The following is a 17,791-nucleotide window of genomic DNA, read 5'->3' as shown; positions in this document are numbered from 1 at the left end:
CTAAGTGTTCTTGGTTTCTTGCGTCGACGTCGTTCAATTCGATTCTAGTTTAACATGAAGGTTTACAGATGTTTATTCCATACTTTATTTACTGTACCGAAATCAAAAGGTCCCTCGCAGATTCTACGCAGTTCTCGCGGGGCTAAGTTCCACGCTTCGAGTGCCGCAATATCGCGCGAGGATTCACGGTCCACCTATAGCGGATGATTCGATCAACCCTGCGAAGATTCTCTAGGGTTGATCGGCCACTCGAAACGTTGAGGTTCTCGATTCGTTTCGAACGGAAAGTAACGGCGCGAGGGCTTGACGTTATACTTTCGGATCTAAGAAGGCGTACGAGCCACGGAAACCAATAAAAATCAAACCAATTGAAACTAATCACAATTCTATGATATACGACTATCGGCAGACATTGAATTGGAATCCATTCGCGTGAGATCTAAGCTCCGCTGCAATTAAGAAACATTTTGCGCCTATGGGTGCCAACAGTGCACCGAAAGCAAAAGTCTCAGCCGCCAACAGCAGCCGAGGGGTTAAACTTGATAATTCTATCGTATCGGATGAAACGACTGGTCACCTGACGAGTGCGAAAGGTCAAATCCGTTGAAGCGTCCGAAGCATCGCAGCTATCGCGACGAAACCGTTTCGATTGATCAGAATTCGGTAGCCACTCGATCCTGTCACTAGTCTCGCTACTTACGTAGCTGACAGAGCTGGGTCTGTTCCTCTCGCTCGCTCGCAGGGTTGGTCTCCGTCTCGCGCACGGTCCGGTAGCCGGTGTGTGTACTCGAAAAGGTGTATCGCGTGTATGCGCGCAGCGAGCGTACAGGTAAAAGAAACGTCGTCATGGAAACGACCATGGCCACTCTCAATCAATACGCGATGGGATGGATGTCGGTTCGGTCTGTGACGTAGGCGAAAAGCCCACGTGGTCCTATCGGCCACGTGCGAGAGATAGAGCTGCCTCCTCGAGAAGTACTCGAACCGTTCGAGTACCACGAAATTCGAGCCGGTCGGCTATCTCTCTCTCTCTCTCTCTCTTCTCTCTCTGTCTCTCTTCTCTTCTTCTCTTATTCCCTCTCGCGAATCAATCCCTGGTAACTCGATCGTTCGACCCGCACTCCGCGCAGTCAGGATAAAGTTCGAGTATTCGAATTATTCGCGGGGCGAGTAGTAAATTTAACGATCGTTCGACCGCGGAATCGAAAAGGTGGACGCTTCTGAATGCACTTGGCTCAACTTTAACCTCGCGGAAGAGGATTTTCGAGAGTGATCCCTTTGAATATTAGGAACGCTGTAAGAGATGGCCCACTTTCTTTTGGAAAAGCTATTGCACAAATATCATCGATGTCTGGCAGAAAGTTAGTTAGGCTTCTACGCAAGGTTCAGCGCTAAAGACGATCGAATGTACAAGTATCTGATAATCCAAAGCAGCTCGAGGCATCTGACCCGCAGTCATCCTACATTGATTTGTTCTTCAAACGCTGAAACTACTTGCTCGCGACTCGCTGCTCTATATAAGGCGACTCGACGTCGCGAAAGGGTTAACCCTTTGACGAACGTCGACATTTCGACGTTCGTATTCGGAGGATCAAGTCGCAGACGAATGATCCAATTACTCGAGCAGCAACGTATCGCGTAGTTTCCATTTTTCCTATTAATTAATCAATTCGTATATGATTCAACTTCGTCCGCTGGTTGGCTACATTTCGAAGAGTCTTCGCCCGTAAAGGGTTGAAGCACACTCGTTCGGCCACGTCGGTCGTCCGACCGTTCGATCCGCGCGAAGACGATCGCTATCCGGCGATCATTTTTCCTCCGGAACGTGTTCCCTTAAACTCGCCTCCCTGCTCTTTCTTCGAAGCCGCAGTTCACTCTCTCTTTCCCTCGTCCTCTTCATCTCGGTCAGCTTGCACGCGTCGCGCGGAAAGAGAAAACGAGAGTGAAATAGTGGAAAGAGAGAGGCCGGGCGGATGGACGAAGAGAGAGAGAGAGAGCGGAGCAGAGCAGAGTAGAGAGAGAGAGGGAAGGAGGGCACGCGTAAGAGAGTGAAAGAGCGAGAGAGAAGAAACTCGCGCGTGTACGCGTCGCGCGCTGAAGAGAGGAAGAGAGGACGAGAAGAGAGGAGAAACGAGCTGGCAGATGTTGGGCGCGTGCGGCGTCGAACCTTTTAAGGCGCGATCACTGGACGCCCGGCGTCGCGGCGGCCCTCCCCGCGTCGACACAGCCCCTGCCGCTGTTTCTCTCTCTCTCTTTCGCCTCTCTTCCTCTCTCTCCGTCTCCTTTCGTCTCCGTTCGCCTCTCTCTCCTCGGCTTCCACCTCGGACACCTTGAGAAGTCGAACCTCGCCTCCGCGAAAGCTCGTCGTCTACCTCTTCTACTCGCTTCTCTGTCTACGGGTAACCTTCTACCTCCCCTTTCGTCCCCCTTTCTCTCCCTCGTCGCTCGTTTAACCCCTTTCCCTCGCCTCCTCGCGATTTCTTTCGCAGCCCTCTTCCGAGCTGCGTTGTCCTTAACGCTGGAGATTAATTCCGAGATTCGCCGACTTACCCGAGGAATTCTGTTTTCTATTCTACGCGGTCACTAATTTTGTTCACTGATCATTTCGTACAGACACGTTTCAACATCCAGTACGTGCAATGCAATAAGACGTTGATCGGGAAAATAGCTCCGAAGGAATCGCGCAGCCTTGATCGCTGGGGAGGTCGATCGGCGGAGAAAGATGATACTTTCGAAAGAATGGTAATCGTATCTGTTCAGCTCGGTTTCGGAGCTCCGTTGATCGGAAGACGCCGACAACGTGACCATTCTCGAGGAACTTCGGAGCCCGTGCACAGGGGAAATTCTGTTTCCCCGGTGCTCCTTCGGAGATCGCCGGAGGAAAAGACAACGCGCGGACCGAGGAAAAGTTTGAAAACCCGGCTCGCTCCCCGCGCCTGGCTCGCGTTCACTCAACCCACGGCCCTCTCCTCCCTTCTTGTTTTCCTCTTTTTCCGATCCACTTCCTTCGCGCCGCCGTTCTCCCTCTCTTTTCGCCAGGTTGCTTTCATTCTGCCTTGCTCCGAGTAGAATCGCTCGCGCGCGGCGTCTCGTCTCATCCCGTCTCGTCTCGTCCCGTCCCGTCTTGCCCGTCCCGTCCCGTGCCGTCCCATCACGTTCCATCCCGGAGCCAGCCAAGTATCGCGTTTCAGCCTCCTCCCTGCATTAGGAAGAACGAGGCAGACGAGATTTTCTTTGCCTCGTTTTCTTTTCCTTCTTAATTTCACCCGACTCCCGGGCCGCCTCTCCGCTACGCCGAATCTCCGCGATCACCTTCACGATCTTTCGTTTTATCGGCTTCTCCGAGCTAATCGCGTTTCCGCTCCCTTAACCCTGTCTTTTCACCATTGTTTTTCTATTCGTTTCTTTTCCGATTCGAGAGGAGAATCGACGCTAATGAACGCCGGAGCTACTGCCATTTCGGCTTTATCTTTTCACGATTATTCAAATGATTACGCTTTGAGATCAATTGACTCGCGAAGGTACTCGAGATATTCAAATGGTAAACTCTACTTCTCCTCTGTAACGCTGACGATTTCCGTCGATCGAATCGTAGCTAGATAACGCTCGCCTCGAAGCTCGTAGAAAGTTGCTTGTTAAGGGTTAAACGATTTTCCGATAACGGCTGATGTCGAGTGAAAACTACGAATTCCAAGAACCGTCGACGCCCGAGGAACGAAACTGCGGGGACGATCGAGGGACATTAGATACGGTGGAAGGTGAGGACAACGGTTTTCCCGGTTTCCCGTGACTCTGTTCGCAGATAGGCGCACGATCGATCGCCGATAAGGCCTGGCCTCGCAAGGACGCGTCCATCTAACGAGCCGCATCTTATAATTGGCAGACCGATCGTTGGCGGCCGTGCGACCGAGCAACGACGACGTTAACGCGTTGACTGGCACGCTGATCACCGATCACACCGGCGCTTTCGAATTCCCTGGAAACAATCTTGATAAGAGAACCGACGCCGAATCAAATATTTAATGGCGCGAGTAAATGGACAACAGTGTAACGCGAGGGGCAGCGTTACCGAATCGTTAATAACCATCCCCGACGCCGATCGCCATCGTTGCGAGAGAAAACGTATTATCGGCGACTCGCAAGAAACGCAGAGAAATGTTCCGCTCCTCCGAGCGCGAACTTACTTTCGAAGATGGAACATCGATAATGGCAAAAGAGTGTTCCGCTTCGATCGACGCGCACCGAATAACATCGATCCTTATTAAATTAATCTAGAAGTCTTCGCCGCGGAGTCTCGCTCGTGGTTGCACGACGAGAGGTTAATAATGCAGGCCGGTGTCTCTCGCGAAATGAAATTGTTCGATCCTTCGTACTCGTACGCCGCGGTGTGGCACGCACTCCTCCGTCCTTTCGTCCGCTGGGAAACGCGGTTACCGTAGCTCAACGTTCGAAGCAATTAAGCCTGGAATAGCGGAACGATTAATAATTTAAACCCGGCGAATGCTCTTGAGCGGCGAACTTAATTAAAAGCAGAAGAGAACCGACGAAGAAAGCGCGTTCTTCTTTCCGTAATGATTTACTGGACACAGGAATCGAATGTTGCTCGAATAAATCCTCGTTCGATCGCTCGGCGTCGGGTACACGTTTTCCTTGGTCACGAGGATAAAGTAACGATCAATCGCGAACGTGTAACACCTAGACTGCGGATTTCTGTGCATTCCTGAGTAATTTGGACGTATGGAATTGCACGAGGAAGAATACAAAATCTAAACGATTCGACTCTTCTCTGAAAAATCTGCTTGCATCGGCGAACACGATGCTTCGCGTTCAACGACGGATCTGATCGCTGTCCAATTATTAATACGTTCGTTTTCCATAGTCAGTTTATTTTTCAAGACACGGTGTTCCTATTAGTCATAGCAGCAGCGCGCATTGTACCGCGTAGAAGCTTTTTTCTCGGCCGGACAAAGCCGTTCCCAAGTTTTTCCTAGATTCTCTCGGTTTTCTCTTGTCACGGTACGAGCGTTGGAAGCGTCACGTTGTGGGTGGGTGTCCGTTTTTGCTGGTGGCGCGTACGCAGGAGATCGCGATCGACCCGTAATATGTACCTTCGGCCTGTGACATTCGTCGCGTTGGCCTGATCCGACCCCACGTTGGTGGGGTCCACCAACCGTCGGCTGCTGCCCTTCGATCCTCCTAGCCCTCCCGCCACGTTCTCCTCGACACGTTCGCCACGCGTTTACCACGCGTTTCGGCCGTCCCTTGGACCCTGAAAAACGTCCTGTCCGGTTCCCCGTTCCGTGACCGTTCGCGACGGTCGAGTCGATTGGTAGTTCAATCGCATGTCAATCCTCTGCGGACGAACGCCGACGTTTCGGCGAGATGAAATTTTCTTATCTGGAAGACCGAGTCGCGAACGAATGATTTATTTGCTCGAACAACGAGAGACCGGCTCGCGGTTTCAGTTTGTTCTATTATTTAAGCGATTGGTATATAATTTAGCTTCATCTGCCGGAGGCTTTATGTGATTCGTTCCCAACTTTCCGCTAACGATCGTAAAAGGCGTTCGCAGAGCAAAGCGACTAACTTTTAGCGTTTCCACGTGGAAGACGTAACCGCAGGAAAACCGAGGTAAATAACCGAGATCAGTAATAATTACGTGAAGCGTTTTTTCCTCGGCGTTACGAGCGATCCCTCGATCGCGAGCCGCAGCATGGATCGTCGCTCGATTCCGGATAGCTGCGCTCGAAATCCCTGCCGGAGAGTGTGTTCCCCATATGATATCGAAGGGGCTGACCGAGCCCCGTGTACGATTTATTCCATGGTGTCTCGGTAGGAGAGGAAACACGTGTCCTACACTCGGCTAGGGCCACGTGTGAGGTGCAGGATGTTTGTGCCAGCTCTCCTCGGCCGTGCGGCTGGTTAACACACGGGAAATCGATCGATCGGCGCGCGGCCGATCGCGACGAGGAATGCAGAAGAACTTATGGCTACGTAATTCCTATTAGCCCTTTGCAGACGGAGATCAAAAGTACTCGAGACTCTCAACGTATGAAGCTGAATTACACATCGAACGCTTAAACGGTAGAAAAAAGAGACTATACACAGATCTCTTGCTACTTAAGTACTTAAATCATTCGTTTGCAACTTCGCATTCCAAAGATTCGTCTGCAAAGGGTTAACCCTTTGCGGACGAAGATTCTTTGAAAGGTACAAAACCATCAACAGACGAAGCTACATTGTACATTCATTGCTTGAATAATAGCAAAAACAGAAACCAGACGCTAATCTCTTGCTACCCGAGTAATTAGATCATTTGCCTGCGACTTAATCTTCCAAATATGAACGTTTCGTCTCGCCGAAACGTCGACATTCGTCCGCAAAGGGTTAATTACCCCCTATCGGTCGAAAATTCTTCGCAGATCCGTTGCATTCGACGAAGAGCGAGATCTTTTCGAGAAGAGCAAACGGTGGGTCGATCGAAGAACTTTCGAGATGTAATTGAAAATTCTTGTATTCGATCGGCTCTGCTCCTCGATCGGTTCGCACGGAGGCTCAGCCGTGATACGTGGCGTGTGCATCCGCTAGATCCCTCGGAGTCCCCCGAGGGAGCGGAACGGCGCGATTTCAGCGGAATCATTCGATCCCGGCTCCCTGGCTCTCGGACGCCGAAACGAAAGGAGGAGGCGCGCACGGAGGCGAATGTTGGCGCGAGTGCAACGCGCCATATTCTTTGTCCTATGACACGGCGAAGTTAAAGCTCCGCCGGCTAAATTTAAACGCAGCCGCCAGGGCTGAGTCTAAGACCGAGGCTGAGCAGCGCCAGCCGCCAGAAACCAGAGCACGTGCTTCAACTAAGTGACGTGTGCCTTCTTCCTCCCTCTGCCCGCCGCTCCCCCCTCCCACACCTCCTCCGCATCCTTCTCCTCCGCCCACCACCTTCTTCGACAACTCCTCCCCCCCGGGTCCCACCGATTTATCTCGCCGTCTCGCTCGCGCCGCACCACCTTCTTCGTCTTCTTCGTTTTCTTCTTTTACTTCTACTTCTTCTACTTCTTAACTTCGCTCGTCTCAGAGATTTCTAACGGTCCCCCGCCCACACACCTTCCACCCCCTAACGCGTACAGGCCGTTTCATAACCGGCGTGGAAAAGTTCCGACGGATACCGCCGATATAGTCTGCTTTTCGGAAGATTCACGCTGGCTGTAGGTCGATCGCGCGTATCGAATGTTACGGGCGTTATTCGGTGAATCTTCGTATCGCGATCGACTATTTTTACACCCTCGATGCTCAAGATCCGAAGAAACGTTAAGTTTCATAGGAACAATGGAATAAAAGTAATGAAAAACCTGTTACCGGCATGATAATTCTGTGTTTCATAAGTTTCGGTGAGTCATTGGTCCGTCTCAGTTGGTAGAGGCGCGTTTGAGAAGTTCGATTCTCGTTTTAAGGGGGATATCGATGGATCATGCCGGATAGGGGTGTTCCCGAGAAAAGTGCAGAGTTTCGAAAGCGTTCCCGAGTTTCGAGAGGTTTCGAGGTGTCGAATGAACCCTCGCCGGCAGACCGTGACGCGAAAGAGCGAGGAAAATCGGGGAGAACCGAGGAAACGAGGTAACGCGCGGCGTCCGCGAGGAACCGGTGAATCGGCGGGACCGGCGAAACGATTAACGGAATCGCGAGGGTTGTAAATAGATTGCGCGCGAGCGAGGGGGTGAAAAATCGTTTCAAGTGTGATATACTTGATCCCGCCCCTTGGCGTGAGAAGGCTGCCCCGGGGAGAGAAAGAAACCGGCGTTGTCGCGAAAGAGAGACCTCGGCCGAGCGTGTCTCCGGTCCTCCAATGACGCAAGTAACGCGCTGATCGATTAAGCGTGTACTCTACATACGTGTAACTCGTTGTTTTGTAGGCGATACGTAATGCGCGGAACGTAATACGGTAGCACACCCGCCTTACGGTTCTCGCACAGGTACGGGCGAACCCGAACGCGCGCGCGTATGTGTGTGTGTGTGTGTGCACACACCGGCGCGCACTTTCGTCGTTTTCGTTATTTTTTTCATTGCTCGGGTCGCGCGTCGACTGCCACGAGAATCTCGAGCGTTTCGTGCATCGATAGTCCCTTAGCGAAGATAAACAGGGATGGTGATTATTCGGTCGCGTTATTCTCTGCCAACCCTTTGCGGACCAATGTCGACAGTCTTCTAAGTGTCGCAGATGAATGATTGAATTACTCGACAGCAATCGGCACGTAGTTTCCCTTTAACTATTGTTTAACACGTTAAGCGCCATGTCAGTCACTGGTGGCTGACGCTTCCGAATGACTAAAAAACAATCGTAACATACAAGACAACCGATGTGAAATGAAAATGTTTAATAAGGCAACTAAGTTGATAATAGTATAACGCAAACGTTGCAACGCCAAACAATTCATAATTATTCCTACTTCTCTTTGCTACAAAAGACAAGCTCTATGGGAAACGCTTAAGATTTTCGTGGCGTTTAACGTGTTAAGCTGTAATTTAGCTTCGCCTATGGAAGGTTTTGTATATTTCCGAGCATCTTCGTCCGCAAAGGGTTAAAAGCTTCGATTGATCATCTGAAATATTGTAATTCCTACCTAGTAATTCGGAAGCGCCGTAGTTAACGCGTTATAGGTAATTGTCTTCCATTCTTCGATGAAACAGCTCTTGGATCTCGCGCATCCAAGAATGCGTAGGAGCAAGCAGCGAGAGGGAAATGATAACGGTTAGACACGTGGGTACAAGGAGAATCTTGGTTTCTCGTTCCCTCGGATAACTACGTGTATCTTCTCGAGGAACACGTTCGCCCTCGAAGTATCGTCTGCCTGTTGGCCTACGAGATTCGTCGCGAGGACGCAAAATGGCGGCGGTCTCGCGGAAGGGAGAGCTGGACGCGTTGACGCGCGTGAAGACGGAAAGTCGCGGAGGGGGTGACTTTCAAGCCAGCGGAGATCAAGAAAGAAAGAAAGGAAGAGAGAAAGAAAGAAAGAAAGAAAGAAAGAAAGAAAGAGAGGGAGGGAGAAGAAGAAAGCGCAAGTGCAGGCGGGAGGCTGCACTCGTTGCAGCCGGCTGTGCCCGTCAGCTGCCGACAGATTTATCGAGTGGCACGTGCCGATCCGGACCGATGTCGTTTTATGCCTTCCTTCTCTCTCGCTCCCCCTCCGGGCTCGACTCGCGGCGGTTCGCCGAAGGCAAAAATTATTGTCGCCCCTGTTTCTTCTGGAAACGCGTCGTCTCGCCCTCGCCAACGCCTAATCTCCGTCGACTGTCCCCCGTTCGCCGATCACCAGCAGGAAAAAAGGGAGAGACGAACGGAAGGAAAGATCGAGGGGTCGATCTTCCCTGTTCCTCGAAAGCGTGGATCGAGGAGACGGGAAACTGTACTGCGATCGCCGAGAGAAAGAAATTATCGGAGTTCCCTGCAATTATTCGGAAGCTTTTCTGTATCGTCGGCGCGAGGAACGGCACCGCGACGCTATCGAACGAGTCGACATTCTTACTTTCTATATATATTACCGATAGATACGTTACTTTCTACGTTCACTTCGCAGCGTCGTCCGCCGGTCGACGCGTCCACGTGCAACATCCCCGTCGGCCGACGGGGACCGAAAGGAAACGGGCAAGACAAACGGAAGTTTTGACTGGGCCGAGGGCTCCGGTTTCACCCTCTTACCAAAAAATTAATGAACTTCCTCCGGCGGTTTTTCCGAGCGCGCGAGAAAGGAATCGGAAATGTTGGTTCTCGCGCGATCGGAGGACGATGCCTCCTGCCCGTTGGGACCTCGTCGGGGAAGGAACGTGAACTTTCGAACTGTGCCAGTTTTTTCGCGGATGAAATTTCCATGCTCGGGAGTGACATGTTCGCCGGTGACGAGGCAGGAGGAGGAAGATGGCGGAACGCGGAGATAGAGACGGAGAGAGAGTCAACGATCGGTCCGGGATGGCATCGGGGATCCATATTAAGAGTGACTTAAATTAATAACGAACGCTATTTCGGCGGAGCTTCGATGCTCCGTTAACCCGATTAAAGCCGAATACCTTTGGCGAAGCGAGAGATGGTCATAAAGAATTCAGGGGAAACGTTCCTCTCGGAACGGCCCCGAGAGCCCGTAATTATGGAAAGCCTGGACGGTTACGACATTTTCCTGGTTCGCGATGGGTGATCGCCGCGTTCCCGGTTACAACGGGACGTCGGGCGAAAACGGAACAACCGAATCGCATTATGTCACGTCACTCCCGGAGGCCCGACACATCCGAGATCCGATTTATATCGAGACGCCGCTGAATAAAAGAACATTTTCGTTCCTCGTCCTCCCGCGGCCCGTGTCCCCCTTTCGCGTTTCCCACCGATATACCCGTCATTTACGGACTTCAATTAGCCCCTCGCCTTCCGATATCGAGTGGGTCTCGCGGTGAAATTTTCGAACCGAACGTTAACGCTAAAACGACCGAGCGGTTGAATCGAATTCTTCAAATTCCTCCAAGAGTGCAGTTATTGGGACTTTGATTGATTTACAATTTAGTTCGCGTAACGTTGAACGATTTCTGTAATAATTCCTCGGAGAAACATCTATCCTTTTAATAATCGCAATAAGAATCGTTTTCCTCTTTCGAGCGAGGAACACAGTTCTTTTGCTGATCGATGACGGAGGATAATACGGTGTCGAAGGGAACAGTTGCGAGAGAAATATTAACGATGCGATTGAACGCTTTCCTAATTCGAAAGAGCGATTCGACGCGACGCCAAGCGGCGGCACCGAAATGGCGGCGCAAGCTCGGCGTCGGGTTTCGGAGTTCGACGACGAATCGCCTGAATGAAAATTCAAAATTTCAATCGATTTCCTAAATTCCATTCGTACTAAGACCCTTTGTGTTTTCTTTTGAAGGACCACCGTCGCGTATGCAGCACCGACCCTCTCTCTTGGCTCCTACATGCGATAAAAAGGTAAGTCGGTGTTCTGGATCGATGGATCTCGAGTAACGCGTTCGTTCTCCTGGGACCGCGGATCGTTCTCGCGATTTCCGTGTCGCGCGACGAGCAGCTCCACTCTCGAGTCAAAATCGTGCTAAAGAAGCCTCGAGAACCGAGAGGAAAGGGATCGCGAGACGCACCGCACCGTCGCGCTCTCTCCGGAACACGATTCTCCCATCGAATCCCCGCTTCCGCGCGAGTACTGCCCCGAGAAAAAGGGAATGCCGGGAATTCGCGGGGAAAAAGGAGAGGGTGTGTCTGGGCGTCTCTCTCGTCACCGTGTCACTGGCCATCGAAACGAGCATCTTCGACTCGAATGGATTCACGACACTGATCACCACCGGTGAGAGCCGAAGCTAGCGATCCTGATGCCTCTAAGGTGATCATAGCTAAGCGATCGTCGGCACGGATGATCGTGGCGTCGCCGGTTTCCATGTTGCCAGGTTCTAGGCCTGCGTCAGACCCGAGTCACGGCTCACTGTCGCGTCTTCTCGATTCGCGAGTCGAGTCGTTCCGAACGATCCTCGTTTGCGAGCACTGGGAAAGCCGCCGATCGGGAAAGGGGATCGAATGTTCGATCGGGAAAGCGAAGGGATCGGCGGAGAAAAAAATAGCGAATGGTCCCGTTCGCGTTCCGCACCATCGCGTCACTGTCGATCGTGGTTCCCCGTTTTCCGATGGAGAACGAGAAAGAGATTTCGGAGAGGAAAGCAAAGAGAAAAGAGAGGATCATCAAGTTCTGCCCGCGTTTCTGGTATTCCACGTCACGGTCACTATCTCCCGGGAAGTCGGCATCTCTCGTTCGTCATGATCGTCATCGTCGCTGGCCGCGTTGGTGGTAGCGTTCGTGGTAGCGTTCGTCGTCTTGGTCGTGGACGGCCGGGCTGCTCGCGTTCGGTCGGTAAGGCTAGGTCCGCTAGGTAGCGAGCAGCGTTTTCTCCGGTGCAAGCCGGTTGGACGCTGCTAAGGAAGGTGCTGGTTGGTCGCCGGGGCACAAAGACCATCGCAGAAACGCTGTATCGACGGTATTTTGGTTTTGGCTCGGCTCGACCCGCGCAGTTCTGGGAGTGGAGTTCTAAAAACAGCAGAGGTAAGTCCTGCTCTCCCGCTGGCTGCTACGCTGGCTGCTGTCCGTTCACGCTCGCTTCTCTTCGCGTCTCCTCTCGTCTCGTCTCGTCTCGTCTCGTCTCGTATCGTATCGTATCGTCTCGTCTCGTCTCGTCTCGTCTCGTCTCGTATCGCCTCGTCTCGTCTCGTCCCGTCCCATCTCCTCGCGGCTCGTCTCGTCTCGTCTGGTCCGGTCCGGTCTGATCGCGTCGCCTCGCGAGCGTCGCGATCTGTTCTGATCGAGAATATCCGCGCGAAATCAGGAGGTGTCCCGAGCCGCGACCCCGAAGCGGATTTCTTATAGGCTGGCCGCGGGTTGGGTCAATCTTGTTCCTCTTCCTCTTCCTCTTCCTCTTTCCCTTTGTCTCGTTGCTCTTGTTTTTCCACTCGTTCTTGTTCCTCTCGTTCCACTTCCTCTTCCCTGTCGGGTTTCCTCTTGGTGGCTCGCCGCGGACAAAACTCTTTACCCGACTAGCCGATGCGATCGCTTCACCGCTCTTCTTATAACTCAACTCTCGCACTATGCCGGCGGTCGGTTCGTTTCGTTCCCAGAACGCGGCCGTCTTCCCTGACGAGAAGCTTCTTCTTCTTTTAGGCGCCCGCCTCGCCCGGCGGATTTATTTCTTCGCCGGCCGACATTATTTTTGGTATCTTTTCACGGATCGAAACGCGAACACACCCGTTTCTCTTGGTGCGTTCCTCTCGCTCGCCACGCACTCGCGCAGACATCGAGTCGATCGGGAGCCGCGACGCGCGCGTTCCTCGCGCCTCTTCCGCGACCGTTCGATCCTCTTCATCCCCTTCGTCCTTCGCTGCCTCTCCCGGGATCCTCGCAACGAGCACCGTTTCCACTTTCCCCCTCGAGGTCCTCGTGGTTCTCGGGGCGCAGTGTCGTTCGTTAGCCCGGTTCTCTCCGCTTTGTGATCGTGTGATCGGTACGGAATTCTACCGTGGACCGTCCTGGACTCTCGAGTTCCTCCTCGTCGTTATCGATAGATAGATCTACGCTCGAACCTCCCCGCTGGATTCCCTCTGCTCGTCAGGTCTCGGCGACGCTCAGTGATTTTATTTGGTGCACGTACGATGGATCCTGTGCGACTCGACTCGGTTCTTCGTCGATCGACGCCGATAGATTCACGGTTCACGTCGCTCCGAGTTCTGTAATCGATTCTCGTCCCTCCGTCGCGTGTCCTCGATGACCAGTGATCGTGCTTGACGCCGTCTTCTACACTGGATTCCGTACAACTCGAGTGTCTTCCGTCTCCATCGGTCGATCTGCTCAACTTTCATCCGATTTTCGACTCTCTCTCTCTCTCTCTCTCTCTCTCTCTTCCGTTATATTTCAGAGAAACATTCGATCGATCGTGTCCCGGAAATATAATTAACTATAGTGCTAGTAATTGAAATAACGACTCTTCTGTCGCATCTCAGGCGAAAAGTTTCATAGACTTCCAGCTCGAGTGTTCGAACGCGAAATACGCGACGTTTTCTTCCCCATCTTGTTCTCCGCGAATATTCCAGCGAATATATTATCGCATTTGGATCGCGCGGATCCGTCCTCTCGATCGGTCCGCGCCCGAGACGCGCGGCGGCGGTTAGGTTCGTCAAGGTTTGATCGCAGCGTCTTGCCAAGAACACGATCGCGTCACGCGGTTAGTCATACCGATGTGTAATTGACTGGTTCAGCTCGTCACGTGACGCGATCGATTATGTTGCACGGCTGCTCGATCCGCGCGACGCGTCGCACGTCGATCGAGCCATCGGTTATCTCGTCGTATTCGATCTCGGGGATCGAGCCGGCGGTTATCCAATCGAGTCTCGCTCGTTTTCGTCGATTCGCCGATTCCATCGTTGATCCTTACCTATTCCGGTTCGCGTGCGCCGGTCACCGGTGACCACCGCGACGACCAACGCGTTAACACGTTAAGCGCCACGAAAATCTTAAGCGTTTCCCGTAGAGTTTGTCTTTTGTATCAAAGAAAAGTAGGAATACTTATGAATTGTTTGACGTTGCAACGTTTGCGTTACACTATTATCAACTTAGTTGCCTTATTAAACATTTTTATTTCACATCGATTGTCTTGTATGTTACGATTGTTCTTTTAGTCATTCAGAAGCGTCAGTCACCAGTGGCTGACATGGCGCTTAACGTGTTAATCGAAGCGTTAACACTAGATTCACGGGGATTACATGTTTGTCCATATAGAATTACAACGCGTTCTCGCATAATTGCACCGATTAAGATCGACCCAAATTGTTACGAGATAATGTCCCAAACGTTCGATATCCGTCAGATTGACGGGTTCCGTAAAGCTAGCCTAAATCGGCGACGGTACGAGAGTCTAGAGAAGAGATCCATCGGGCGAATATGTGGATCGCCGTGGATCTTCGCGTCGTATTCGTTCCTCTGGCCTCTGCCGGTCACCTTGATCACGGTCCAAATTGCTCGTACGCAGCGACGCACGTACACCGCGGTCCAATCTTTCTCACGCGTTACGATCGACGCGACGCGACGCAACGGTAACCGCTCTAGCAGTAACGCAACGGTAACTTTTAACCCTTTGGACTCGTGAGGTGATTCTCGCTCGCCACGCAACATGATACAACAAAATTATAAAGTTTCATGCACAATATCAAATTTTCTACAACGCGTCGATCTGTGAAATATTGAAGCAGCTTTTTTATCAACTTACTTTCTCATTGGTTAGTTCCGAGGAATGTCGTCTATATCTCATGAGAGACTTTCGACTGCAAAAGGTTAAGACGCTCGAGAGTCCGAGGGTGTCGAATCCCGTTCGAAGCAACTCGAACCTCGACGGTCGTAAAAGACTCGAAAGTGTTAGGAGAATCGCCAGCTCCCCGATCGCGATTTTCCCAGCGGCACGGTGTGTCGCGAACCTCCTCCGGATCGCAGCCCCTTTTTTTTTTCTTCCCCCTCTGAGCGAAGAATCAACGCGGCGCGCGGCTCGATTCTAAAGGCCAAGAGTAGTTTACACGTTAGATTAGCTCGGCACTTTCACTAGCCTCTTTTACACGCGTTTCATCCTCGTTTCACCTCGCGTAATCAGCGAGAGAGTTATTTTCAGGGTAACTTTGCCTCGCGCGCGCGAAGGGTGAGCGAGGATCAATCCGCTCCTCCGCAAGCCAGTCCGCTCGACCACCTTGAAACTGTTATAGTGATCGGTCTTGCACCCTTTCGCACTCCTTTTCCTGTCTGTTTTAAAGACGCCACAAAGCCGAGCTTTGTCCGCGACCGACGCACCGCGCTTTCGAATCGCGATCGTCCGCCGCGAACGTGTACCAACCGTTTCAAATGAAAACTCTCTTGAAGCTTAGGAGACGCTCCAAACAGTAGTGATTCGATCTACTTTATTCCACGAGAAATTCCTTTTTTAACACTAGAACTGCCGTACCAGTCAAAATGACTGGTTTCGATTTTTCTGTTGAGCAATTATTGATATCTTCGAAGCATTGAATACTCGGAATGATTTTGAAAATAGTTTCACTAGAGTACTATAATGAATGTCTGAAGAAACTGAAAATAATCTATTGTTATATCGTATTAAATGCTCTGTAGGCCTAGTGTTAATTCAAAGAAAATCGTCTCTTTCGTTTGGAAAGATCTTGAAAGAATATTTTCTGAAAATCTTGCTAAACATGACGGATATGTATCGATGCGAGTTCAACGAGAACATAGTCGCGTTAAAGAGTACTACTAGTAAAATAGAGCAAGACGGGTTAACAGCAACGACTCTTTATCTCCTACAAGCCGACTATCAAGGAAATAATAGAAAAATCGAAGCGCAAAGACGTCGCGTCGTCGAGAGAAACGGTAAACCTCCGGCGTTGCTTGACAATGTATGAAATGGAATATAGATAAACCGGTTATCGGTGCTCGGATGAAAGGCTGTCCATCCGAAGGCAAGATTTACCGTCCATTATTGGCTCTGGAATTAGTCGGTTGTTCCTGGCGCAGAGAAACAAAAGGCTAAGCCCGTAAAGCGGCTCGATCGAGGGATTCGCGACCGCAAGGGTTTCGTCGGTTACCGGAAGGGTTTCCACGGGCCAGCGATCGAACCTGTTGCTGCTGCTGCTCCCCCCGTGTCCGTCGATCGGCCGTTCGCCCGTTCGCTCGTCCGTTCGCTCGCCAATCCGCCGAATAAACGAGGTTAGCCCGGCGCGCAGCCCTCCCCCTCGCAGCTTTTTCTTTTCTCGCGATACGATTCACCCGGCTGACGTCACCTCCGGACGTTTGGTCTCATTCTACGACGAGTTGGTCCGGTGCCAAGTGCGCAGACCGCACGTGCCTCGGCTAAATGGCACCTTGTGCCTGCTCTCGCCGCGATTATTCGCGATTATTCCGGACCCTTTCGCGATACGGCCGCAACGTTACGCGAAAATAATATTCGGATGAGAATCCGGTCGATGCTCGTAATCGAGTCGGAAGGGGTCAAAGGGGAGGAATCGAAGGGGAAACTCTAGCCCTCTCGCTGCCAAATTACGTGGAAATGATTCATGACGCTGATTCAGTAATACCTTAACTGAAATATAAGTCGATCGAAGTCTTCGTAACTTCACAGCTTTTATGAGGAAACTTTGAACCGACGGTTGTGCCAGGTAGCTTCCAGTGTTAACCCTTAGCACTCCAGGCTGTTTTGTAATTAGCAACTGCAACTAATTTTTGTAGTACTTCTAGCGAAAATGAGAAATACCACATTTCTTCGCTCTTTCATTTTTCTTCTTAGTACGAGATTCGGATGTGTGCAAAATCTAACCCTTTGCACTCAGGAGGTGACTCTCAGTCACCACTTGACTTGACGCGGTAAAACTATAAAATCTGATATTTAATGTTGAACTTTCTATAATGCCTCGGTACGTGAAATATTGGAATAAATATCTTTGTCCCTCAATATGCTTATAATTTCCCTTCGAGTTAGCTTCAAAGAATATCATTGTTGTCTCGTCAAAAAATGTTGAATATTTCTAGTGAGAAACTTCCAAGTGCAAAGGGCTAATAATTTTAGAGTAGTTTCTCTAAGAATCATTAAAACATTTAATATCATAACTGGTGCAATATTGGAGCCTACAGAGTTCAAAGGGTTAGATTCCTCGATACTCTCGATTCTGGATACTAAGCCCGACGCAGCTATCGAAGCACTCGTTCGAAGGGTTAGAGACTCGGATCGCGGAACACGCGGTTCGAGAGTAGCGTGTAAAAAGCAAATCCTCGTGGGAAGCTGTCCTAATCTCTGTAGGAAGGCTCGAAGAGGTCGTTCTCCGACGATAGGATCGAAGGATTTTCGTTGAAAAGGGGTGAGAGGGGTGGAAAGGCTTTCCCGGTCTGATACGAGGGCTAAGTGGGGGCTGCGATGGAGCACAGTCGCTTATCGAGAGTCTGTTGCCGCGCGACACGTGTTCGTGTTTTCTGTGCGAGTGTCTGCGGCTCGAGATTTTCCAGCGTCGGAACAAGATGTTTCTTGGCCCGAGGCGGCGGCCAGGATGAGCGGATATCCGGTACGGCAACAGACGCCGCTTGGACCTCGAATGTCGTTGACGGAGGGATAGATAGACAGACAGGCAGGCAGGCAGGCAGGCAGGCAGGCAAGCAGGCGAGGCGAGGCGAGGCGAGGCAAGACAGGCCAGTTGCGCAGGGGCCTGAAAGTTTGCTAGAGCAGGGAAACCTCGAGGAGG

The 17,791-nt window shown here is 51.4% G+C and overlaps 1 protein-coding gene across 8 annotated transcripts in view; it reads left to right on the top strand.

The window, feature by feature from the left end:
- Mef2 (myocyte enhancer factor 2) overlaps positions 1 to 17,791 on the top strand; it is a 59,367-nt gene that overhangs the window by 8,345 nt on the left and 33,231 nt on the right. For 6 of the 8 annotated variants that reach the window (XM_031976200.2, XM_031976199.2, XM_031976203.2 and 3 more), the window contains exon 2: positions 10,908 to 10,966. The exons of 1 other annotated variant lie outside the window; for it this stretch is intronic. The gene's annotated coding sequence lies outside the window, so the exon portion shown is untranslated. Of the gene's footprint in view, positions 1 to 10,907; positions 10,967 to 11,861; positions 12,084 to 17,791 lie in introns of those variants that run through there. One more of the 8 variants, XM_076371306.1, reaches the window with a different exon arrangement.

This window comes from Nomia melanderi, chromosome 1, assembly GCF_051020985.1.
Source record: "Nomia melanderi isolate GNS246 chromosome 1, iyNomMela1, whole genome shotgun sequence".
Taxonomy (NCBI): Eukaryota; Metazoa; Arthropoda; class Insecta; order Hymenoptera; family Halictidae; genus Nomia; species Nomia melanderi.
The sequence above is the reverse complement of the archived record's forward strand: the minus strand, read 5'-3'. Positions and strand labels throughout refer to the sequence as shown.